General features: G+C 31.5%; 1 protein-coding gene across 1 annotated transcript in view; it reads left to right on the forward strand.

Annotated features, from left to right (window-relative positions):
* The first annotated feature begins 546 nt into the window (after positions 1 to 546).
* Positions 547 to 27,897, forward strand: part of IA-2 (tyrosine phosphatase IA-2) — a 317,964-nt gene continuing 290,613 nt past the window's right edge. Inside the window, exons 1-2 of the mRNA XM_075297408.1 lie at positions 547 to 625; positions 22,656 to 22,912. The gene's annotated coding sequence lies outside the window, so the exon portion shown is untranslated. The remainder of the gene's footprint in view (positions 626 to 22,655; positions 22,913 to 27,897) is intronic.

Consider the following 27,897-nt stretch of genomic DNA (forward strand, 5'->3'; position numbering starts at 1 on the left):
TTTAATCAAGTATTTTTTCGTGATTGAAAATATATCAATTAAAACATTAATTGGATCAATTAATTTAGTTATTGAGTCTGTAAAATTTTTTCTGTGATTCCAGTCAATTTTGTCTCCTTGTGTAAATGGTAACTAAGGTGTGCGTGCAAAGTGACATTTGTATCCACCATGAAGAAGAAAAAGAAGTAGAAAAGCTTTTTCATACTTTCCATTTTTGTTAGTTGAAATTTTCGACTGTTGTGTGTTAGTGTGTGCGTGTGTGTATGGTATACACACCAACACTTTGTTGAGTATACAAAAACGAACCTACACCACCTCTCATTACATTGTTGGCTTTTGCCTGTTTTCTATCTCTTTGCACCCCCAACAGTTCTCGTACATCTTCCAACAACCCACAAGATAACAAACATACTCACTCGCACTCACACAAATACAAGCGAAGACGCTCATACATCGGGGCAAAGCAATGAATGCGTGAGCGTAGTATACCACCATCAGGTTGAGCTTGAATTTTTGCCACGACATAGAAAACCGTTCAGTAGGACAGAAGTCCTTCGTCAGATGCCATCATCGTGTGAACACAAAAAACAAGGAAAAAGTCTTTGAAAATAACAACAACAACAACGTAAATTACCTATTAAAATAAAATTTATTTATAATTAACAACAGCAGTAATTACAGCAATACTATAAAGCAAAAAAATATCAATAAAAATTAACTTCAATGAGAGAGAGAGATTTAATTTGAGTGACCTAAAGAGTGTGCAAAATCAAGCAATCAAACAGAAAACTGCCATTTGTATTAGCTTACAAAGTATACGACGGGTGAATATATGACAGAATTCTGGTGTATGGTGTTTTCAAAAAAAGATTCCAAGGATTCCAAGGAAGAAAAAAAGTGAAAGTGAAATATATAAAGAGCCAAAAAAAAAAACGAAAAATAAAACCAAGAGAAAAATAAAGAAAAACAGAAAACAAGTGCAAAATATTTTGGCAACGAAAAAAACAAAAAATAATCCAGACATTCCGAAAAGCTTTTTTTCGGGCTTATGTTGGCCAACAAAATGTGTGGAAATTTATAGCTCATCTCACAAACCGCAATTGAACTTAACTGAACTTCAACAATATGTTTCTTATATTTCGGGGGGTTTTTTGTCATAAAAAATGGTGTGAGAGAGGGGGTGGTGAGAGGGACAGGCTTTTACTCCATCCCAAAAATTCTCATTCGCGTCATAAAAAAAAATAATATCGCTGTCTGCCGCTAATAATAAACAATCCAATATAGTTTTATAAGATAATAATTTCGTTGTCCTTTCCTAATGTCTACATTGTATACCAATCGAGTTTCATTTGATTGATAGGACTTTTTCGTATTTTTGGGCCAATTCTATTTTTAGATTGCCGAAATTGTAGGTGTATAATTGTGAGTGTTAGTTTATGGGTGTGTGTGTAAGTGTGTATTTTGTATTCTTTCTCCTCCTCCGGTTTTATGTTAGGGGCGCAGTTGTAGATTCATTGTGACGTAGACAAAATATTTCCACCAATGTCCGTTTTTTTTTTTTTGTTTTTAGATTTTTATGTTCAAATTTGTTTCTTTTGTGTTTGTTGTCCATTTTCCCTTCTGTTTTTTAGATCTTTGCAAAAAGGAATTTTCTCTTCTAAGGATGTCTTGGGAAAATATGTTTTTATATCATATTGGTATGGTATGGTATGGTTAAATTTTGTGAGTATACAATTTTAGGATTTAGGCTTTAAAGATTAAAAATTAATAAATAATAATATAAATATATAAATAAATAATAATAAATAAATAATAAAATCGAGGAAAGACCTCGAGCTTGAAAAAACATTAATTTATTAAGATATTATAACAAAAAAAGTCGAAGAGTCTTATATACAAATATATAACAAAATATATAAATATAAATAATAACTTATTACACTGAAAAAACAGTTAACCCACTAGAAAATATTTTTTTTTAAATTTTATAAATAATAGATTAATTTTAGAAAATTTCAACTAAACTGTATTAGAAACGCAGATGTCATTTTATTAATTTTATTTTATTTAATTTTAGAAAAAAAAATTAGATTAATTTTAGAACATTTTAACTAAACTGTATTAGAAACGCAGATGTCACGCCGAAGCAATTTTCGGCAAGTTCAGGAAAATTTATTAAATAACCAGTAAGGAAAGTCTAAAGTCGGGCGGGGCCGACTATATTATACCCTGCACCACTTTGTAGATCTAAATTTTCGATACCATATCACATCCGTCAAATGTGTTGGGGGCTATATATAAAGGTTTGTCCCAAATACATAAATTCAAATATCACTCGATCTGGAAGAATTTGATAGACTTCTACAAAATCTATTGACTCAAAATTTAAGTCGGCTAATGCACTAGGGTGGAACATAATGTTAGTAAAAAATATGGGAAACATTTAAATCTGGAGCAGTTTTAAGAAAACTTCGCAAAAGTTTATTTATGATTTATCGCTCGATATATATGCATTAGAAGTTTAGGAAAATTAGAGTCATTTTTACAACTTTTCGACTAAGCAGTGGCGATTTTACAAGGAAAATGTTGTTATTTTGACCATTTTTGTCGAAATCAGAAAAATATATATATGGGAGCTATATCTAAATCTGAACCGATTTCAACCAAATTTGGCACGCATAGCTACAATGCTAATTCTACTCCCTGTGCAAAATTTCAACTAAATCGGAGCAAAAAATTGGCCTCTGTGGTCATATGAGTGTAAATCGGGCGAAAGCTATATATGGGAGCTATATCTAAATCTGAACCGATTTCAACCAAATTTAGCACGCATAGCTACAATGCTAATTCTACTCCCTGTGCAAAATTTCAACTAAATCGGAGTTAAAAATTGGCCTCTACGGTCATATGAGTGTAAATCGGGCGAAAGCTATATATGGGAGATATATTTAAATCTGAACCGATTTCAACCAAATTTGGCACGCATAGCTACAATGCTAATTCTACTCCCTGTGCAAAATTTCAACTAAATCGGAGCAAAAAATTGGCCTCTGTGGTCATATGAGTGTAAATCGGGCGAAAGCTATATATGGGAGCTATATCTAAATCTGAACCGATTTCAACCAAATTTGACACGCATAGCTATAATGCTAATTGTACTCCCTGTGCAAAATTTCAACTAAATCGGAGCAAAAAATTGGCCTCTGTGGTCATTTGAGTGTAAATCGGGCGAAAGCTATATATGGGAGCTATATCTAAATCTGAACCGATTCCAACCAAATTTGACACGCATAGCTACAATTCTAATTCTACTCCTTGTGCAAAATTTCAACTGAATCGGAGCAAAAAATTGGCCTCTGTGGGCAAATGAGTGTAAATCGGGCGAAAGCTATATATGGGAGCTATATCTAAATCTGAACCGATTTGGCTGATATTTTGCAAGTTTTTCGAGACTCATAAAATATTCGGATGTACGGAATTTGAAGAAGATCGGTTGATATACACGCCAATTATGACCAGATCGGTGAAAAATATATATGGCAGCTATATCTAAATCTGAACCGATTTTTTCCAAAATCAATAGGGATCGTCTTTGAGCCGAAACAGGACCCTATACCAAATTTTAGGAAAATCGGACTAAAACTGCGAGCTGTACTTTGCACACAAAAATACATCAACAGACAGACAGACGGACAGACAGACAGACAGACAGACAGACAGACGGACATCGCTAAATCGACTCAGAATTTAATTCAAAGACGATCGGTATACTAAACGATGGGTCTCAGACTTTTCCTTCTTGGCGTTACATACAAATGCACAAACTTATTATACCCTGTACCAGGGCTGTGGAGTCGAGCCAATTTTGCTCGACTCCGACTCCGACTCCGACTCCAGCATTTTTCATCAGCTCGACTCCGACTCCGACTCCGGAGTCGACTCCGGGTAATATAACTAAATCTCATTTTAGTACCACTAATTTGTAGTTCTATTGAGGGGATATATATGGGGTATATATATGGATCGATATAAAGTATCGTATTTATTTATGTGTGCAAGAAAGGTCTTAATTTCGCATTTATACCAATTAAACTCTTTATTTCAAATTTAGGGCAATGTTTAATAAATAAAATAATGATATAAATACCCATCATAATATGAGAAGATACCGACAGTATATGTATTTGTGGACGAAAATTATTATAAAGGGTGCATGATATGCATGAATTTGAATCTGAATCGATTTAGACAAAATTGTATATACTTCTAGAAAATCTCTGTATCTAAAATTTAAATCTAACGTTATGGGACGTAACACAATTATAGCAAACAATAAAAATGCAAAGAAAGTCTAAAGTCGGGCGGGCCGATTGTAACATACTCTGCACAACTTTGTGTTTAGATCAACATTTTGATAAAATCTGAAATCAGACTTCTACAAAATCTCGTGCAATATTTGGGAAACATTCATAATTTTTTATATAGCAAAATTTGAGTCACTTTTACCAGTTTTCGACTTAGCAGTGAGTATCAGTAAGAAAAAAATTTGAGAAAATTTGCTACATAAATAAAATTTTGACAAATTGTTTTATAGAAATAAAATTTTGAAAAAAAATATAAATAGTTATTTTGGAAAAATTTTTGTGTAGTAAATAAAAGTTTGCAAAATTTTCTATAGAAACAAAATTTGAACTAAATTCTCTATATAAATAAATGTTTGAGAAAATTTTCTATATAAATAAATTTTTACCAAATTTTCTATAAAAAAGACTATAGTAAACAAATTTTGACAAAATTTTCTATAGAAATAAAATTTTGAAAAAAATATCAATAGACATTTTTGGAAAATTTTTTGTGTAGTAAATAAAAGTTTGCAAAATTTTCTAAAGAAATAAAATGCTGCAAAATTTTCTATAGAAAGAAAATTTAGACTACATTTTCTATAAAAATAAAATGTTGACTAAATTTTCTATCGACATAAAATGTTGTATAAATTTTGTATAAAAAAAATCTATAGTAACAAAATTTTGGCACAATTTTCTATGGAAAAAAATTTGAAAAAATTATTAATAGAAATTTTGGAAAATTTTTTGTGTAAATAAAATTTTGCACAATTTTCTATAGAAGCAAAATTTTGGCTAAATTTTCTATAGAAACAAAAAATTTGACAAAATTTTCTACATAAAAATATTTTTATACCCACCACCATAGAATGGTGACAGGGGTATAATAAGTTTGTCATGTCGAAGATGAGCTAGATCGGTCCAGGTTTTGATATAGCTCCCATATCAACCGATCGCCCGATTTGGGGTCTTGGGCTTATAAAAACCGTAGTTTTTATCCAATTTGCCAGAAATTGGAAACCTAGAGGTATTCTAGGGCTATAAGGAGAAGTGCTGAAAATAGTGATTATCGGACCATGTTTTAATATAGCTCCCATATAGACAGAACTCCCGATTTTATTTCTTGAGCTTCTAGAATCCGTAGTTTTTATCCAATTTGTCTGAAGTTGGAAATCTAGAGGTATTATAGGACCATTACAAGGCGTGCCGAAGATGGTCACTATCGGACGAAGTTTTGATATAGCCCCCTTTTAGACCGATGTTACGAGTTTACTTCTTGGACTTCTACAATCCGTAGTTTTTATCCAATTTGCCTGAAATTTGAAATCTGGAGGTATTCTAGGACCATTAAGAGGTGTGCCGAATATATTGTGTATCGGTCCAGTTTTTGATATAGTCCCCTTATAAACCGGCCCTCCGTTTTGGGGTCTATATTCTAGAACTACAATAGATGTGCTGAATACTGTACGTATCCTTCCATGTTTTTGGCGTAGCCCCATTAGTCCGATTGACCAAAATAGACCCAAAAAATTATTGAAGTTGGTCCGATGGTCAGACCAAATGGAATTTTTCTGCAGAAATAACATTTGGACTAAAATTTCTATAGAAATAAAATTTTAACAAAATTTTCATAGAAATAAAATTTTAACAAATTTTTCATAGAAATAAAATTTTAACAAAATTTTGTATAGAAATAAGCTTCTTAAAAAATTTTGGGATACAATATTATGCAAAAATTTTGTACAAATTTCTGCTAAATATGTAATAGAAATAAAATTTTGGCTAAATTTTCAATAGAATTAAACTTTGGCTACATTTTCTATAGAAATTAAATTTTGGCTAAATTGAAATTTTGACTAAAATGAAATCTATTGAAATAAAATTTGGACCAAATTTTCTATAGAAATAAAACATGGACTAAATTTTCGATAGAAATAGAATGAGGTCAACATTTTATATAGAAATAAAATTTTGAAAAAATTTTATTCGAAGAAAAATTTTAGAAAAATTGTAACTTTTAAATTATTTTAATTTAAATTAGAAAACTGGTCCCCTGGTACGAATTTTGGAAAAATTTGGTCCAAAATAAAAATTCGTTGTTGCAACGCTGGTAAGGCCTCCATATAGACCGATTTCAGATATTGAGGGTACAGAAGGTGCATTTACCATAAATGTAAATTTGCCAGATATTACTTCTCGTAATCATAAAACAGTTGGTGTACTATAGATTTTAGATTTCAAATCAAGGTATTTTTTCTTAATTTTCTTGCACATTTACAGGATATGTTTATGATTCCTTTAAAACTCAAACAAAAATAGTTCTTATAAATCCGGAATCTGATAGGTAAAATCTTTGCATTTATTTTCGGGATGCGAACTGGTTAAACTGATCTGTCATCAAACCCCCATGAAATTTTCTAAGGAAATTAGTATATTTGATTCATGGTGGTGGGTATTTATGATTTGGCCCGGACGAACATACTGCTGTATATACTTGTTTTATTTTTTATTTTCTATAGAAATAAATGTTGACTTAATTTTCTATAGGAAAAAAATTTTCTATAGTAATAATATTTCGAATAATTTTTTTATAGAAATTAAATTTTGACAAAACATTCCATATAAATACAATAGAGACAAAATTTTCTATAAAAAACAGCTTTGACAATTTTTTCTGTCATATATGTGTTGGTATATAGCCTTAAAATAAAATTAAAAACAATAAATTCGAATTATTGTTCGAATTATTTCAAATAAATTGATATGGGGATTAAAATGGATCGATCCAGCCCATTTGCTAGTCTAACATTCTAGGAAACATAAAATGAAAGCCGTAATTGGAAGTTGATTTTTATTTCCAATCGTGGTGTACATTGATCGAATGCATAACGCATTGGAAACTAATTTGCGTAAAAACTTTTTTAGTTACAAAAATGTGAAGTGTTTTAAAAAATTTGGTTTAGCCGGAGTCGGAGTCGAGCAAAATTTTTACGACTCCGACTCCGACTCCGACTCCAGCCAAATCGTCAGACTCCGACTCCAAGACTCCGACTCCGACTCCACAGCCCTGCCCTGTACCACAGTAGTGGTGAAGGGTATAAAAATTCCTATTTGTCACTTATTAAAGAAAATTTCGTAGTTTGAAGAAAAAAATTAAAGTTCAAAATTGAAAAAATGTCTTTAGTACCATATGAAGTTCAAGATGGGCGCATTATTGGTAAAATTTACAAATTTTAAGAAATTCTGAAATATTTTGTGGCAGACACAAATTTAGTTAATCTTTATGATTCATTTTTGTATAATTTGTCCTTTGTTTTAATTAATTTAACTATCGTACGCAAAAAAAAAATTGTTAAAGTCATGGAAACTTTCTTAAAACGTAATAATTCCCAGAATTAAAATAGAATTAAATCGGCTTGAATAGGGTTAACTTTTTTTTGAGTGTAAACCCAGCCCATCTTAACTAGATGTTTCCCAGCGAAAAAATTTGGAAGTTCTTCTCAAGGCACAACTTTAAAAGAACTTCCAAAAAAGACCTCCCAAAGATGTTCTTTATTTTAACTGCACACGAAGTTCATTTGAGTCAATTTTTTTACAACTCGTTCTTCATATTATTAATGGGATTTTTTATACCTGCGCCACACTGTGGAACAGGGTATTATAAGTTAGTGCATATGTTTGGAACACCCAGAAGGAGACGAGATAGACACATGGTGCCTTTGGCAAAAATGCTCAGGGTGGGCTCTTGAGTCGATATAGCGATGTCCGTCTGTCCGTGAACACATTTTTGTAATCAAAGTCTAGGTCGCTGTTTTAGTCCAATCGACTTCAAATTTGGCAGAAGTATGTGTTTTGGCTCAGGATAGATCCCTATTGGTTTTGGAAGAAATCGGTTCAGATTTAGATATAGCTCCCATATATATATTTCCCCCGGACATGGACTTATATGGCCCCAGAAGCTACAGTTTTATCCTAATTTGCTTAAAATTTTGCACAAGAAGAACAATTAGTACTATAGTCAAGTGTGCCAAATTTTATTGAAATCGGTTCAGATTTAGATATAGCTCCCATATATATCTTTCGCCCGATTTGGACTAATACGGTCCCAGAAGCCAGAGTTTTACCACAATTTGGTTGAAATTTTGCACTAGAAGTACAATTAGTACTATAGTCAAGTGTGCCAAATTTTATTGAAATCGGTTCAGATTTAGATATAGCTCCCATATATATCTTTCGCCCGATTTGGACTAATACGGTCCCAGAAGCCAGAGTTTTACCCCAATTTGGTTGAAATTTTGCACTAGAAGTACAATTAGTAGTATAGTCAAGTGTGCCAAATTTGATTGAAATCGGTTCAGATTTAGATATAGCTTCCATATATATTTTTCGCCCGATATGGACTAATATGTTCCTAAAAGCCAGAATTTTTGCCCAATTTGGTTGAAATTTTGCACAGGGAGTAGATTTAGCATTGTAGCTATGCGTGCCAAATTTGGTTGAAATCGATTCAGATTTAGATATAGCTCCCATATATATCTTTCGCCCGATATGGACTAATATGGTTATAAAAGCCAGAGTTTTGGCCCAATTTGGTTGAAATTTTGCACAGGGAGTAGGTTTAGCATTGTAGCTATGCGTGCCATATGGTATCGAAAATTTAGATCTACAAAGTGGTGCAGGGTATAATATAGTCGGCCCCGCCCGACTTTAGACTTTCCTTACTTGTTTCCTCTGTTTTAATTAATTTAACTATCGTACGCAAAAAGAAATTGTTAAAGTCATGGAAACTTTCTTAAAACGTAATATTTCCATGAACTAAAATAAGATTAAATCGGCTTTAGTGAAATATAGGGTTCACTTGTTTTTTTTTGATTGTATAGGAATAGTATTTTATTTATTTATTTAATCAAACCCAGCCCATGTTAACTAGATTTTGCCAAGCAAAAAAATTTGGAAGTTTTTCTCAAGGCACAACTTTAAAAGAACTTCCAAAAATGACCTCCAAAAGATGTTCTTTATTTTAACTGCACAGGAAGTTCATTTGAGTCAATTTTTTTACAACTCGCTTTTTTCATATTTTTAATAGGATTTTTGTTTTGTTTTTGGGTTCAAGTATGTTAAAAACAGATGAAGAATTAATAAAATGGTACAAATTATTAAAATTTTGCCGAAAAAATGCTAAATCCATTCTAGAAAAATTGCGAATTTTTGAAAATATTTGATGAAGAACATTCCAGATAAGCGTGTTAATGCATTAAGAACCATAAAAAATTTAAAAATGATTTATTTGTCAAAATATTACGAAAATTCTTAATTCACATTCAAAACACTGAATTAGCCTCACACCTTACGTAGTGATGCAAATTCAGTGCGACGGCTGTTGAAATGGTGGAGATCCGTCCTGTGACAAGCCCATGTTAAATTCATCGCTTCTGCGTTAATTTGGTAACACTTCAGGATCCAAAAAGAACATTTTCTCTACTCTTTTGGCGATTCTTTTTTTTTGCTGCACCCTCACAAAAAATCGCTTCTGTAACATATACTCCCAAACATATTTTGCTTCAAGCATATACATTTTTGGGTATTGCCCAAACATTTATATCTTTGATCTCTACCAATATATAATATGTTTGAAAGCATATTGGTCTAAACAATATATGTTTGGGTAGTCTAAGTTCCAAACATTTTGTATTTTTGCATCCAAATTCAATAATGTTGTCTTCCAAAAAACAATATGTTATTATGTGACCATATAATATGTTTGGAAGCATTTTGCACCCAAAAATATTATATGCTTAAAAAAAAATTCTCCCAAACAATATTGTGCTCAAAATTTTATTTATTTATTTATATATTTACAATCATAATGAATTATGAAAATAAACAGGTAATATAGGTGCTAACAACATAGGTTTTCGACCTGAATGCTCAAAATTTTGTTTCTGCCCAATTGTATATTCCCCGACATCTTTCTCACTTCCACGAGATTTTTTAGTTCTTAGCACCTTTTTCTGTAATACAAACATTGTAGAAGAAATTATTCAATTTTATGATTTTTTTTATTTTAATTTTACCTTTTGCCGGACGGGGATTCGAACAGCGGACCACACAGTTTGTAAGGATCAAAGAAGTAGCTGATCAATTGCCCAAGGAAAAATAAAATGTTAATTGTGTAATATCAAGCAACAACCACCAACTTAATTCAATATCGCTCCCTGTTTAATAGCGCTCCAAGCTACTAAACACATATATGTTTATAGGCTATTTCTAAATTAATATATGTTTGCATCCAAGCATATTATATTTACAAACATTTTATGTCCCAAACATAATATGTTCTAACATATTAACATATATGTCCCAAACATGTTATGCTAGTTTATGAACATTATATGCTTGCACTCAAAAATATTGTGTTTAAAAATTTGTGTTCCAAACATATAATGTTTATAGCCAAACATATGAAAAACAGTATTTTTCATCCGTGTGGGTGGTAGATAAAAAAAAATTATTACAGATTTTTTTCTTGACAATCTATAGGTAGTTTGTCTTTTCTTCAGACATGGACATAATTAACGAACTATTCAATTTTAATTAATCTTTCGTATGAGCTCTCTTCAGTATGAATACCATCATTGATTTTTTTTCTTCTACTTAATTGTCCATATGTTTTCGCTTATATATTTCATCGATAAATATTATCTCTTGTATATTGCTTATATTTTATATGTATATGTGGTATCAACTCCAGGGATAGAAGTTATCTTAAAATAACAACAAACATACCTGGATGATAACATTGTTCTGTAAAAACGATGGCACACAGTGGTAGGAATATTTGATAGATAGTGCCTGGCATGGCTTTTCTCTTAATAATGTTAATAAAATACTTTTGGTTGCACACATCGATAAAATCGGTTTCTTTATATAGGAGGATAGATAGTGAATAAGTGTATATATAATTGATAAGCAGATCAGTTATATGCAGTTACATTTGGAAATAGTGTATCGAAATTAATGTTCTTTTGTTACAGTTTTTATTCCCTCCACCATAGGATGGGGGGTATATTAACTTTGTCATTCCGTTTGTAACACATCGAAATATTGCTCTAAGACCCCATAAAGTATATTTTTTATTTTTTCTTCTTTATAAATTCGTAAATTTTATGATTTCAGATCATGAACGCTGGTTGTTGTTCGGACAATACATGGTGTCATTTTATCGTTGTCAGATTGATGTTGTTTCACTTTCATGGACGGATCGTTTTGAAATGAGCATGTTGATATAACAGGTTGACTGATAAGTCCCCGGTCTAACAAAGAAAAACACATTTTTTGTTTGCCAAAATTCGTTTTTATTATTCAACATAGTTCCCTTCAAGAGCGATACAACGATTATAAAGACCTTCTAATTTTTTGATACCATTTTGGTAGTACTCCTTCGGTTTTGCCTCAAAATAGGCCTCAGTTTCAGCGATCACCTCTTCATTGCAGCCAAATTTTTTCCCTGCGAGCATCCTTTTGAAGTCTGAGAACAAGAAAAAGTTGCTGGGGGCCAGATCTGGAGAATACGGTGAGTGGGGAAGCAATTAGAAGCCTAATTCATGAATTTTTGCCATCGTTCTCAATGATTTGTGGCACTGTGCGTATTCTTGGTGGAACAACACTTTTTTCTCCTTCATATGGGGCCGTTTTGGCCGCGATTTCGTTGTTCAAACGCTCCAATAACGCCATATAATAGTCACTCTTGATGGTTTTTCCCTTCTCAAGATAATCGATAAAAATTATTCCATGCACATTCCAAAAAACAGAAGCCATTACTTTGCCAGCGGATTTTTGAGTCTTTCCACGTTTCGGAGACGGTTCACCGGTCGCTATCCACCCAGCCGACTGTCGATTGGACTCAGGAGTGTAGTGATGGAGCCATTTTTCATCCATTGTCACATATCGACGGAAAAACTCCGGTGTATTACGAGTTAACAGCTGCAAACACCGCTCAGAATCATCAACACGTTGTTGTTGTTTTTGGTCAAATATGAGCTCGCGCGGCACCCATTTTGCACAGAGCTTCTGCATATCGAAATATTGATGAATGATACAACACTTTCCTTTGATATCTTTAAGGCCTCTGCTATCTCGATCAACTTCATTTTACGGTCATTCAAAATCATTTTGTGGGTTTTTTTGATGTTTTCGTCGGTAACTACCTCTTTCGGGCGTCCACTGCGTTCACCGTCCTCCGTGCCCATTTCACCACGCTTGAATTTTGCATACCAATCAATTATTGTTGATTTCCCTGGGGCAGAGTCGGGAAACTCATTATCAAGCAAAGTTTTTGCTTCCACCGTATTTTTTTCCCTTCAGAAACCAGTATTTTATCAAAACACGAAATTCCTTTTCTTCCATTTTTTTCACAATAACTAAAGTTGCTTCACAAAAGACGCTCTATCTCACAAACTAATTGACTTACAGACGTCAAATTTTGACATTTTGAAGGTTGGTACTATATAAAAATAATATGCATTTAATACTAGCGACGCCATCTATGTGTCAGACCGGCGAGTTATCAGCCAACCTGTTATAGCCCCCATATAAACCGATCCCAAGATTTGATAATTATATATAGACTCCTCTATATAAGTCGACCAAGAACTAAAGATGCTTATTTAAGTATTTAATCTGCGTTTTTTTTTTATCTAACATAAATACCATATGGACGAACTTACAATGTTAAGAAGTCTCCAGATACCCCGTCATCGGCAGCTGTTTCCCCATACCACGTAACATAATTCGATTTCGATGGCAGTTTTTTAGTGTGTATGCAGTGTATGCAATCCATTAGATTCGGCCTGGGCGAACTTTCAGTCGTATATATTTGGTTTTGATAAGAATGTAAAACCAAGTTTATCACCCATGTTCCGATATCCACTTCAAATCCACTTCCACTATTCACGTCAAATCCACGAACGTGAAAATTTGATGTTCCTAATTCCACGTTCTTTTTTGAACTTTTCTGTAATCAACTGGGTTGCACAAATCACCCAAAAACGCACTAAGGCGGAAATCAAAATAAGTGGAATCAATAGACTTATTATAATTTATTATTTTTTTAATTAAAAATGACGCATTTTTAATATAACTTATGTATTAAATATAAAACATTTCAAATTTTTTACGCGAGTACTTTTTTAATCGGAAATACACCCATCTTGGACATAATTCAACTTTCACCAAGACTTTTGCAAGAGAATTGATTTCACGAAAATTCCGGTGAAAGTGGATTGTAGGACACGAAAATCGTGGAATTGATTCACATACACCTGGAAGTGGATTTGGGAACATGGGCATATATGAATTTTAGTAGAATCAAATTTACGCCTGATTGGTGAAAGGCAACTATGGGATCCGATGTAAGCAAGGTTGTCACTCATGCTAAAAATAGTCTACCAAAATTTTAAGAAAATGTTATCAAAAATGGAACATTAAATAAAAAACCATCGAAATTTTTGCCAATATTTTATTTCTGTAGAAAATTTTGTCAAAATTTTATTCCTATAGAATTTTTTTTTCAACATTTTATTTCTATAAAAAATTTTGTCAAAATTTTATTTCTAAAGAAAATTTTGTCAAAATTTTATTTCTATAGAAAATGTTGTCAACATTTTATTTGTATAGAAAATTTTGTCAAAATGTATTTTTATACCCACCACCATAGACGGGGGTATAATAAGTTTGTCATTCCGTTTGTAACACATCGAAATATCGATTTCCAACTATATAAAGTATATATATTCTTGATCAGGGAGAAATTCTAAGACGATATAACGATGTCCGTCTGTCTGTCGTAATCACGCTACAGTCTTCAATAATGAAGCAATCGTGCTGAAATTATGCATAAACTCGTCTTTTGTCTGCAGGCAGGTCAAGTTCGAAGATGCGCTATATCAGTCCAGGTTTTGAAATAGTCCCCATATAAACCGACCTCCCGATTTGGGGTCTTGGGCTTATAGAAATCGTAGTTTTTATCCAATTTGCCTGAAATTTGAAATCTAGAGGTATTTTATAACCATAAAGAGGTGTGCCAAAAATGGTGAGTATCCGCCATGTTTTGATATAGCCCCCATATAGACCGATCTCCCGATTTTACTTCTTGTGCTTATAGAAATCGAAGTTTTTATTCAATTTACCTGAAATTTAAAATCTAGAGGTTTTGTAGGATCACAAATACGTGTGCCAAAAATGGTGAGTATCCATATTTTGGACCGATTTTAATTCTTGGGCTTATAGAAACCGCAGTTTTTATCCAATTTACCTGAAATTGGAAATCGAGAGGTACTGTAGAACCATAAAGAGCTGTGCCAAAAATGGTGAGCATCGGTCTATGTTTTGGTATGGTCCCCATATAAACCGACCTCCCGATTTGGGGTCTTGGGCTTATATAAACCGTAGTTTTTGTCCAATTTGCCTGAAATTGGAAATCTAGAGGTATTTTTGGACCATAAAGAGGTGTGCCGAAAATGGTCGGTCCATATTTTGGTATAGCCACCATATAGACCGATCTCCCGATTTTACTTCTTGGGCTTATAGAAATCGAAGATTTTATTCAATTTACCTGAAATTAAAAATCTAGAGGTTTTGTAGGACAACAAATACGTGTGCCAAAAATTGTGAGTATCGGTCCATATTTTGGTATAGCCTCCATATAGACCGATCTCCCGATTTTAATACTTGGGCTTATAGAAACCGTAGTTTTTGTCCAATTTGCCTGAAATTGGAAATCTAGAGGTATTTTAGGACCATAAAGAGGTGTGCCGAAAATGGTGAGTATCGGTCCATATTTTGGTATAGCCCCCATATAGACCGATTTCCCGATTTTACTTCTTGGGCTTCTAGAATCCGAAGTTTTTATCCAATTTGCCTGAAATTGGAAATCTAGAGGTATTTTCGGGCCATAAAGAGGCGTGCTGAAAACGGTGAGTATCGGTCCATATTTTAGTATAGCCCCCATAAGAACGATCTCCCGATTTAACTTCTTGGGTTTCTAGAAACCGTAGTTTTTATCTGATTTGCCTGAAATTGTAAATATTCTGGTATTTTAGGCTCACAAAAACGTGTATCGGATTAAGTTTTTATCAGTCCATTTGGTAATGCCTCCATTTGGTATATAGACCAACTTCACTTCTTGAGGGTGTAGAAGGCGCACTGATCATGAAAATTGCTTGAAACTCAATGTAAAATTTCCAGATTTTACTTCTACAGATTTAAGATTTCAAATCAAGACGTTATTTTATAATTTTATTGCACACTTACAAGAGATGTTAATGATTCCTCTAAAACTTAAACAAAAGTGGTTCTTATAAATTCAGAATCTGATATAGTCCTCATAGGTGAAATCTTTAAATTTATCTTCGGGAAGTGTCCTGAAGTCCTCAAGCCCTCCTGAAATCTCAAAGGAAACCCTAACATTTGGTTCATGGTGGTGGGTATTTAAGATTCGGCCCGGCCGAACTTACTGCTGTATATACTTGTTATAGAAAATTTTGTCAAAATGTATTTTTATATATAACAAATTTGATGTGCCTCTTAGTTGGAGAGGAAGATTATGACAAATCTACGGAAACATCAAGAATTTTACTAATCTACCAATCAAATAGATTAATTTTAAGTAACTGTATTAGAAACACAGATGCCACGCCTATTTCACAAAAATAAGTAAATAATTTTCGGCCAATACAAGAAAAAAATTTAAATTTAGAAAATTTATTAGATAGAATTATTATTTTTCCCTTATTAAAGAAAATTTCGTACACGCAAGGAAAATTTCATTAAAATTCAGTCAACGTCATTAATATAACGAAACATTTGCATTAATACTATGAAAATATAAGTTAACAGTACGAAACGTTAAGTTAATTAACAGAAAATTTGTTATAATAACGAAAATTTTCGTTGTATTAAGGAATTTGTTTCATTGGCTCACTTTTAATGACATATTTCGTTAATATAACGAAACTTTTTCTACCAGTGTAGTTTGAAGGAAAAAATTAGAGTTCAAAATTGCAAAAATATCTTTAGTGCCATACGAAGTTCAAGATGGAAGTATTATTGGTAAAATTTACAACTTGAACTATTTTGTGAGAGACACGTATTTAGTTAATCTTTTTGCTTCATTTGTGTATAATTTTTTCTCTGTATTAGTTAATTTAATTAACGTACGCAAAAATTATTAAAGTCATGGAAACTTTCTTAAAAAGTAATAATTCCATGAAATATAGGGTTCACTTTTTTTAGTGTATGTCTTTTCTTCCACCATATTTATGAAGTTAAGTTTCAATACCAAAGGGACCGGTCGAACTTTTCGCCCTATGTGTATATTCCTCTCCTTTCGACTTTCGCTTCTAAAGGGTGATTCTTTTGAGGTTAGGATTTTCATGCATCAGTATTTGACAGATCACGTGGGATTTCAGACATGGTGTCAAAGAGAAAGATGCTCAGTATGCTTTGACATTTCATCATGAATAGACTTACTAACGAGCAACGCTTGCAAATCATTGAATTTTATTACCAAAATCAGTGGCAGAAAATCCGCTTTTTTATCGACAAATTTTGTTCAGCGATGAGGCTCATTTCTGGTTGAATGGCTACGTAAATAAGCAAAATTGCCGCATTTGGAGTGAAGAGCAACCAGAAGCCGTTCAAGAACTGCCCATGCATCCCGAAAAATGCACTGTTTGGTGTGGTTTGTACGCTGGTGGAATCATTGGACCGTATTTTTTCAAAGATGCTGTTGGACGCAACGTTACGGTGAATGGCGATCGCTATCGTTCGATGCTAACAAACTTTTTGTTGCCAAAAATGGAAGAACTGAACTTGGTTGACATGTGGTTTCAACAAGATGGCGCTACATGCCACACAGCTCGCGATTCTATGGCCATTTTGAGGGAAAACTTCGGAGAACAATTCATCTCAAGAAATGGACCGGTAAGTTGGCCACCAAGATCATGCGATTTGACGCCTTTAGACTATTTTTTGTGGGGCTACGTCAAGTCTAAAGTCTACAGAAATAAGCCAGCAACTATTCCAGCTTTGGAAGACAACATTTCCGAAGAAATTCGGGCTATTCCGGCCGAAATGCTCGAAAAAGTTGCCCAAAATTGGACTTTCCGAATGGACCACCTAAGACGCAGCCGCGGTCAACATTTAAATGAAATTATCTTCAAAAAGTAAATGTCATGGACCAATCTAACGTTTCAAATAAAGAACCGATGAGATTTTGCAAATTTTATGCGTTTTTTTTTTTTAAAAAAGTTATCAAGCTCTTAACAAATCACCCTTTACAAACAAAATCGCCCATTGTTCAAACAGCCTGTAGAGTGTAGAGAAGAGCCCAGACACATGTAGAGCAATTCATTGTATTGGTGTAGTGAACTGCAAAAGTATTAGGTGGTGCCTTAGTTTTTCAGATATTCCATGGGTGGTGGTCTTGTCGGGCAGGGAGCAAGAAGTCAACAAGAAAATACGACGTCATCACTGAGTATAGAGAGCACCAGGCATTCAACAACAAATGAATGAAAGAACTTTCGTTCAACCATTCGTCCGTCGCTAGGTCGGTCGGTTGGTCTCTCGTGTTTTTAGCCATACCATTGAACAAGTGAGAGACCAACCGACCTGTAAATGAACACCCACTCACAGTTGGGTACTCAACAATTACTTGTATACCTATTCACCACGCGCAAACACTCATACTTAACAAAGGCAAAAGGTTCGGTAAGAGGATTCAGGCAATATTCAGGATGATTATGAGATGATGAAAATAATGAAACCGGTGCAAAAATCATACAATGGACATTTTGTTAAACATTATCAAGAGTTTACAGTGAGTGGAAGAGAAGAGTGATGATATTTGCGTCAGAATATCTAAGAAGAGAGTTTCGTAGATACGATACTCCGATGGAAATTTGTGTATAGGTTCAAATTTGTTAATGGGGAAAAAGAGCAAATATATCGCCACCTCAAAAAGGACTAAAAACTGATTGTTAACTAGCAATAATATTTAAATGAACATTCAGTGTATTTCACTGTATTGAGGAATGTGTTCACTCATATGTGTTTATTTTTAATGATTTATGTGTGTCATGAGTGTGAAATTGGATTTATGGTGACTTGTTATGGTATTCAATGCCTATAGAGAGGTCTCTTAGGTGTTAACATTGTTGAATTACTGTGGATGAATGTGGCTATATGTGTGTGCGTTCCACAACCTTTATTACCTTTATAAATATATGTTATTTATGAAATATATATATTAAATAGTACTTGATAATTTATGTATTTCGCAAATAACACCTACCAAATAGTTGATGATAAAAAACGTTGAGTTATAAGGTGGTAGGAATTATCTCTCCTATTAGGTTTTGCTATTTATTTATATGTATGCCAACCAAATAGGGAATATAGCACAATAATATTAATAATATAATTTTATAATATAATTTATACATAGAATATTGAAAGAGTTTTTATGATTAGCTTAGCTTACCCGGTTGCAAAGATTTTGTATTTACGATAATGATATTGTTTCCGAGCCAAAGAAGCGGAGAATTGAAGTAAGGATACCTTAAGGACCCAATTTTTTATTTAAATTTGAATTTTGCTTACTTGATTAACAGATTGGCTGATAAGTCCCCGGTCTAACAAAGAAAAACACATTTTTTTGTCAAAATTCGTTTTTATTATTCAACATAGTTACCTTCAAGAGCGATACAACGATTATAACGACCTTCCAATTTTTTGATACCATTTTGGTAGTACTTCATCGGTTTTGCCTCAATATAGGCCTCAATTTCGGCGATCACCTCTTCATTGCAGTCAATTTTTTTCCCTGCGAGCATCCTTTTGAAGTCTGAGAACAAGAAAAAGTCGCTGGGGGGCAGATCTAGAGAATACGGTGGGTGGGGAAGCAACTCGAAGCCTAATTCATGAATTTTTGCCATCGTTCTCAATGACTTGTGGCACGGTGCGTTGTCTTGGTGGAATAACACCTTTTTCTTCTTCATATGGGGCCGTTTTGCCGCGTTTTAGGACTTCAAACGCTCCAATAACGCCATATAATAGTCACTGTTGATGGTTTTTCCCTTCTCAAGATAATCGATAAAAATTATTCCATGCGCATCCCAAGACGGTTCACCGGTCGCTGTCCACTCAGCCGACTGTCGATTGGACTCAGGAGTGTAGTGATGGAACCATGTTTCATCCATTGTCACATATCGACAGAAAAACTCGGATGTATTACGAGCTAACAGCTGCAAACACTGCTCAGAATCATCAACACGTTGTTGTTTTTGGTCAAATGTGAGCTCGCGCGGCACCCATTTTGCACAGAGCTTAGGTTAAAGTGGCAGCCCGATTAAGATTCAGGCTCACTTAGACTATTCAGTCCATTGTGCACAGAGCTTGAGAACGATGGCAAAAATTCATGAAGTGGGCTTCGAATTGCTTCCCCATCCACCGTATTCTCCAGATCTGGCCCCCAGCGACTTTTTCTTGTTCTCAGACCTCAAAAGGATGCTCGCAGGGAAAAAATTTGGCTGCAATGAAGAGGTGATCGCCGAAATTGAGGCCTATTTTGAAGCAAAACCGAAGGAGTACTACCAAAATGGTATCAAAAAATTGGAAGGTCGTTATAATCGTTGTATCGCACTTGAATGGGACTACGTTGAATAATAACAAGTATATACATCAGTAAGTTCGGCAGGACCGAATCTTAAATACCCACCACCATGAACCAAATATTAGGGTTTCCTTTAAAATTTCAGGAGGGCTTGAGGACTTGAGGACACTTCCCGAAGAAAATTTTAAAGATTTCACCTATGAGGACTATATCAGATTCTGAATTTATAAGAACCACTTTTGTTTGAGTTTTAGAGGAATCATTAACATCTCTTGTAAGTGTGCAAGGAAATTATAAAATAACGTCTTGATTTGAAATCTTAAATTTGTAGAAGTAAAATCTGGAAATTTTACATTGCGTTTCAAGCAATTTTCATGATCAGTGCGCCTTCTACACCCTCAAGAAGTGAAGTCGGTCTATATGGAGGCATTACCAAATGAACCGATAAAAACTTAATCCGATACACGTTTTTGTGAGCCCAAAATTCCAGAATATTTACAATTTCAGGCAAATCAGATAAAAACTACGGTTTCTAGAAACCCAAGGAGTTAAATCGGGAGATCGTTCTTATGGGGGCTATACTAAAATATGGACCGATACTCACCGTTTTCAGCCTGCCTCTTTATGGCCCGAAAATACCTCTAGATTTCCAATTTCAGGCAAATTGGATAAAAACTTCGGATTCTAGAAGGCCAAGAAGTAAAATCGGGAAATCGGTCTATATGGGGGCTATACCAAAATATGGACCGATACTCACCATTTTCAGCACACCTCTTTATGGTCCTAAAATACCTCTAGATTTCCAATTTCAGACAAATTGGATAAAAACTACGGTTTCTATAAGCCCAAGACCCCAAATCGGGAGGCTGTTTTATATGGGGACCATACCAAAACATGGACCGATACCCACAATTTTTGGCACACGTATTTGTGGTCATACAATACCTCTAGATTTCCAATTTCAGGTAAATTGAATAAAAACTGTGGTTTCTATAAGCGCAAGAAGTAAAATCGGGAGATCGGTCTATATGGGGGCTATACCTAAATATGGACCGATACTCACAATTTTTGGCATACGTATTTATGGTCCTACAATACCTCTGGATTTCCAATTTCATGTAAATTGAATAAAAACTGCGGTTTCTATAAGCCCAAGAAATAAAATCGGGAGATCGGTCTATATGGGGGCTATACCAAAACATGGACCGATACTCACCATTTTCGGCACACCTCTTTATGGTCATAAAATACCTCTAGATTTCAAATTTCAGGCAAATTGGATAAAAACTACGATTTCTATAAGCCCAAGACCCCAAATCGGGAGGTCGGTTTATATGGGGACTATATCAAAACCTGGACCGATATAGCCCATCCTCGAACTTGACCTGCCTGCAGACAAAAGACGAGTTTGTGCAAAATTTCAGCACGATTGCTTCATTATTGAAGACTGTAGCGTGATTACAACAGACAGACATACAGACAGACGGACATCGTTATATCGTCTTAGAATTTTTTCCTGATCAAGAATATATATACTTTATATAGTCGGAAATCGATATTTCGATGTGTTACAAACGGAATGACAAACTTATTATACCCCCGTCACCATTCTATGGTGGTGGGTATAAAAACGAATTTTGACAAAAAATGTGTTTTTCTTTGTTCGATTCCCACAATTTTGACAAAAAGTCGATATTCTACTTTTGTATCTCTAGCATATGGTCCCAAAAGTCCTGGTTTATTATTGTTGTTTTTGATTTCAGCCTAAAACCATGCTGAAATCAATGTCTTGACAGTGGCAAAAGAAAAGACAGATGTTTGTACAAAGATTTATTTCGGCAAAAGTCGACTATCACAAACTTTGCGGAAGGTTCAAGTGTGTTTTACTTTGGGTTTAGTGAAGTGACCGAATTTATTCTGATAATTGGTTGATAGTTTTGCTGCAAGTAGAGGATGCTGATGAGGAATGTGGTAATTCCGAAACGTGCGTCCATCCAACCATTTTGCAATCTATAGGGCTTTGCCCAAATAAATTTGACAAACATTATTTTCCTCTGTTGGGTAAGCTACACTTGTAGTTTTGTCAATGCATGGTTATTTGGTCAAAGCCCTTTAGACTGCAAGATGGTTGGATGGACAGACATTTCGATTACGATAACGATTAACTAGACATATACTTGAATCATTTCATTTTGTCCATTTCATAGGAAAATAGATTTAACACATACTCATTGACAATTCCATTCTCTCTATAGATTTTTATATTCAATTCACATAAAATGGATTTTCATCAATTTTTATGGATAAACCCACAGTGGATAATGTAATGTGCTCAGATCCTCAAAACTAAAACGTTTGTAATTTTGTTGAAGTTCAGTTTCTATCAAAAAAAAAGTAAAACCAAAACCAAAAGGACCAAAAATAAAACCAATTCTAAAAAAAATCAAAGATATGCATACAAACACATATCATCCAAACTCTATATGTGTGCCTATGCGTTTCAATGAATTGTGTGACATGAGATTGATATTGGTATTGTGGTTGACATATTGTGGCATTCTATCTCTGTGTATATTTTGTTTCTCCCAAAATTACAATACATTCATGTGTGTGTGCGCTCTTTCTCTTACTATCATTTACAGTTGGAATCAATCAAATAAAAGTATATTGGTGTTTTATCTAAAAACAACAAAAACAAAAACGAAATCAAATCAAAAAAGAGATTTATAGCAGGTATATGATTGCTATCATCGCCCATATGAACACAGAATAATCTCACAAGTGTATGAATATCAATTGAAATAATTGAGTATAAACGTTTTGTATGTCTTCATCATTGTGGTTTTACAAAAAATGGAATAGTTTAATGCATGAGAGACATTATTATAATATAAACGAGGTAAGTGAAAATTGAATAAATTTTAAATGTTTATTTAGTGAAATAAATAAATTAAATTAAATGATTTTTTTAATTTATATTACCATAAATTTATTCAATTATGTGTAAAATCTTGTGACAGATGTTACTTTATATTGACCTTTAATTGTAATTATCTACATATTGTGATTATAATTTGTTGTGAAATTCGTTATTAATTCAAGATCTTTCATTATATTGCAATAAACATTTCCACAGAAATGAAAGTCGTTGAGAAATTTTCATTATATTGAATTCAGTTCATGTATGCAAAAAATATCGTTAGGGCCTACAGATGTTATTGAAATTCTAGAAGGAAATTATAGTGTATATATACTTCCAGGAGTTATATGTAAAATAATTGTAGCAAATGCTCAAAATGTTATATAGAAAATTTGTTAAGAGGAGAATGTTTGAAAAAGTAACAAATAAAAATGAAAGGACAACACTCATACAGGGCGGTTGATATGTAATCAATCGAGCCAAAAATAATCTACCAAAATTTGAAGAACATTTTATCAAAAAAAAAAACTAAAAAATAAAAAATATTATTTTGCAGTTTTGATCAAATTTTGTGGTCTATATGAAAAAATGTACCTTGTAAATGTGTTGAAGTTTTTAATATTTGTAGTTTACATCAACAAACGAAAGTTAAGACTTCTACCCCACTGTGGTATCACAATGGACTGAATAGTCTAAGTGAGCCTGATACATTGGACTGCCACCTAATCTAACCTTCTACAAAAGACAAAAAATGGGAGACTTTGATATTATGAACTAAAATAAAAATTAAAATTTTTAAAAGTTTTAACTTCTACTAAAACAAAATTTAAAATTATTAAAAATTATTAAAGATGAATTTATAGAAAATTTAGTCAAAATTTTATTTCCATAGAAAAAAAAAAGATTTTATTTCTATAGAAGGTTTTGTGAAAATTTTATTTCTATAGAAAATTTTGTCACGATTCTATTTCTATTGACAATTTTGTCAAAAGTTTATTTTTATAGAAAATTTTGTCAACATTTTAGTTCTATAGAAAATTTTGTCAAAATTTTATCTCTATAGAAAATGTTGTCACAATTTTATTTCTATAGAGAATGTTCTCACGAATTTATTTCTATTGACAATTTTGTGAACAATTTATTTTTATAGAAAGTTTTGTCAAAATTTTATTTCTATTGACAATTTTGTCAAAAATTTATTTTTATAGAAAATTTTGTCAACATTTTATTTCTATAGAAAATTTTGTCAAAATTTTATTTCTATAGAAAATTCTGGCAACATTTTATTTCTATAGAAAATCTTGAAAAAAAAAAATTGTTTCTATAGAAAATTTTATTTCTATAGAAAATTTTGTCAAAATTTCATTTCTATCGAAACTTTTGTCAAAATTTTATTTCTTTAGAAAATTTTGGAAAAATTTTATTTCTATAGAAATTTTTTTTTTCCATAGAAATTTTTGTCAAAATTTTATTTTTATAGGAAATATTGACAAAATGTTATTTCTGTAAAAAATTTTGTAAAAATCTTATTATTGTAGATATTTTGTCCAAAATTTAATTTCTATAGAAAATTTTGTCAAAATTTAATTTCTATAGAAAATTTTGTCAATATTTAATTTCTATAGAAAATTTTGTAGAAATTTTACTTTTATAGAAAATTTCGTGAAATTTTCTATAGAAAATTTTGTCAAAATGTTAATTCTATAGAAAATTTTGTCAAAATTTTAATTCTATAGGAAATTTCACCAAATTTTTATTTCTATAAAACATTTTGTCAAAATATTATTTGTTTAAAAAAATTTGTTAACATTTTATTGCTACAGAACATTTTGTCAACATTTTATTGCTATCGAAAATTTTGTCAAAATTTTATTTCTATCGAAAATTTTGTCAAAATTGTATTTCTATAGAAAATTTTGTCAAAATTTTAATTCTATAGAAAATTTTGTTAAAATTTTAATTCTATATGAAAATTTCGCCAAAATTTTATTTCTATAAAACATTTTGTCAAAATTTTATTGGTTTAGAAAATTTTGTCAAAATTTTATTTGTTTAGAAAATTTTGTCAAAATTTCATTTCTATAGAAACATTTTTTTCCATAGAAATTTTTGTCAAAATTTTATTTTATAGGAAATCTTGACAAAATTTTATTTCTATAGAAAATCTTGACAAAATGTTATTTCTGTAAAAAAATTTGTCAAAATCTTATTATTGTAGACATATTGTCCAAAAATGTTATTTTTATAGAAAATTTTGTCAACATTTTATTTCTATAGAAAATTTTGTAGAAATTTTACTTTTATAGAAAATTTTGTTAAAATTTCTATAGAAAATTTTGTCAAAATTTTAATTCTATAGAAAATTTTGTCAAAATTTTAATTTTATAGAAAATTTCGCCAACATTTTATTTCTATAAAACAGTTTGTCAAAATTTTATTTGTTTAGAAAAGTTTGTCAAACACTTATTGCTACAGAACATTTTGTCAACATTTTATTGCTTTAGAAAATTTTTGTCAAAATTTTATTTCTATAGCAAATTTTGTCAAAATTTTAATTCTATAGAAAATTTCGTCAAAATTTTATTTCTTTAGAAAATTTTGTCAAAATTTTATTTCTATAGAAAATTTTGTCAAAATTTTATTTCTATAGAAAATTTTGTCAAAATTATATTTCTATAGAAAATTTTGTCAAAATTTTATTTCTATAGAAAATTTTGTCAAAATTTTATTTCTATAGAAAACGTTGTCAAAATTGTATTTCTATAGTAAATTTTGTCAAAATTTAATTCCTGTAAAAATTTTAGCAAAATTTTATTTCTATAGAAAATTTTGGCAAAATTGTATTTCTATACAAAATGTCATTTCTATATAAATTGTTGTAAAAGTTTTATCTCTATAGAAAATTTTGTAGAAATATTATTTTTATGGAAAAATTTTGAAAGATATTATTTTTATAGAAAATTTTTGAAAAAATTTATTTCTATAGAAAATTGTTGAAAAATTTTATTTCTATAGAAAATTTTGTCAAAATGTTATTTCTATAGAAATTTTTGTAAAAATTTTGTCAAAGGTTTATTTCTATAGAAAATCTTGTCAAAATTTTATTCCTATAGAAAATTTTTAAAAATTTTTTTCTATAGATTTTTTTTAATTTATTTCTATTTTGGTCAAATTTTGTCAAAATTTTATTTCTATAGAACATTTTGTCAAAATTATATTTCTATAGAAAATTTTGTCAATTTTTTTTCTAGAGGCAACTTGTGAAGTACTTCTTAGTTCGGAAGGACTTTCTGCATCTACCAACCCACCAAGAATGATATCAATCCGTATTGACATGGGAAGAAATCGGTTCACATTTAGATGTAGCTATCATAGCATTTGTTCGTTTAATAATTTCTGTTTTTACCTTAGTTAAATGATGAGCAAAAATAATTTTATATCTATAGAATATTTTATGAAAATTTTATTTCAATAGAAAATTTTGCCAAAATTTTCTTTCTATAGAAAATTTTGCCAAATTTTATTTATATAGAAAATTTTGTCAAAATTTTAATTTCTATAGAACATTTTGTCAAAGTTTTATTTATTTAGAAAATTTTATTTCTATAGAAAAATTTGTAATTTTTTTCCATAGAATTTTTTGGCCAAAATTTTATTTCTATAAAAAATTTGACAAAATTTTGTTTCTATAGCAAATCCTGACAAAATCTTATTTCTGTAGAAAATTTTGTCAAAATTTTATTTCTGTAGAAAATTTTGTTAAAATTTTATTTCTAGAAAAAATTTTGTCAACATTTTATTTCTATAAAAATTTTGTCAAAATTTTATTTCTTTAGAAAATTTGGTCAAATATTTAGTGGTATAGAAAATTTTTGTGAAAATTTTATTTCTATAGAAAGTTTTTGAAAAATTTTATTTCTATAGAAAATTTTTGAAAAATTTTATTTCTATAGAAAATTTTTGAAAAATTTATTTATTTATTAAATTTAACTTAGCTTATATAAATAAGCTAAGTTAAATTTAATAAATAAATAAAGCTTAGCTTATTTATATAAGCTAAGTTAAATTTAATAAATAAATATAAATAAAAATATAAATAAATATAATTTTTATTTTTATAGAAAATTTTATTTCTAAAGAAAATTTTTGAAAAATTTTATTTCTATAGAAAATTTTTGAAAAATGTTATTTCTATAGAAAATTTTTCAAAAATTTTATTTCTATAGAAAATTTTGTCAAAATTGTATTTCTCTCCGCATTCGCAATATAATTTAGTTGAAAATTTCTAAAACTAACCTACATTTTCTTTCGTTGTGGGTTCATTTTTTTGAGTGTATAACCGTGGCCAATATATGGAATTTTCTTTCATTTGTTGCACCATCAAATTTATTAGCCTTCACACAGCATGGGGGTTGATGCTATTTTTACAACTGACAATAAATTTAGAGCTGGGGCAATAGTGAAACTACAGCTCTTTGCCACCTCTATGGAACGACAATAGCAAAGATGTATGCTAGTTTAGATAACGCAACGTTCTCTACCTTTCGCCATTCCCATACTTTCCCCCGCTGCCCCTCATATATGACATCCTTTAGAGATAGTTGTTGATGACAAGAACCGGCACAGTTATGGACAGTACCATTGTCATTTTTATGAATGCCTGAACCTTGATATTTACACCTCAAAGTGGGTGCATTATAATGAAAGGATCTCAAGGATGAAGTAAAAAAGAAGGGAAGGTAGAAGGAGACAAACAATTTTCTAAAGATTCATATGCATGCCGACAACTTTGTCATTAAACTTGACAATTTTGTGTGGGTATAATTTCATGGCATAAATATCACACACTCTGGTCATTTCCTATTTAATGGAGATACACTATGATGATGACCAAGATCCTGGGGTTCACTAGGTTAGGACAGAGAAGATATATAAAGACCAAAAAGAGAGAGAGAGAAAGAATG

This window comes from Haematobia irritans, chromosome 2, assembly GCF_050003625.1.
Source record: "Haematobia irritans isolate KBUSLIRL chromosome 2, ASM5000362v1, whole genome shotgun sequence".
Taxonomy (NCBI): domain Eukaryota; kingdom Metazoa; phylum Arthropoda; class Insecta; order Diptera; family Muscidae; genus Haematobia; species Haematobia irritans.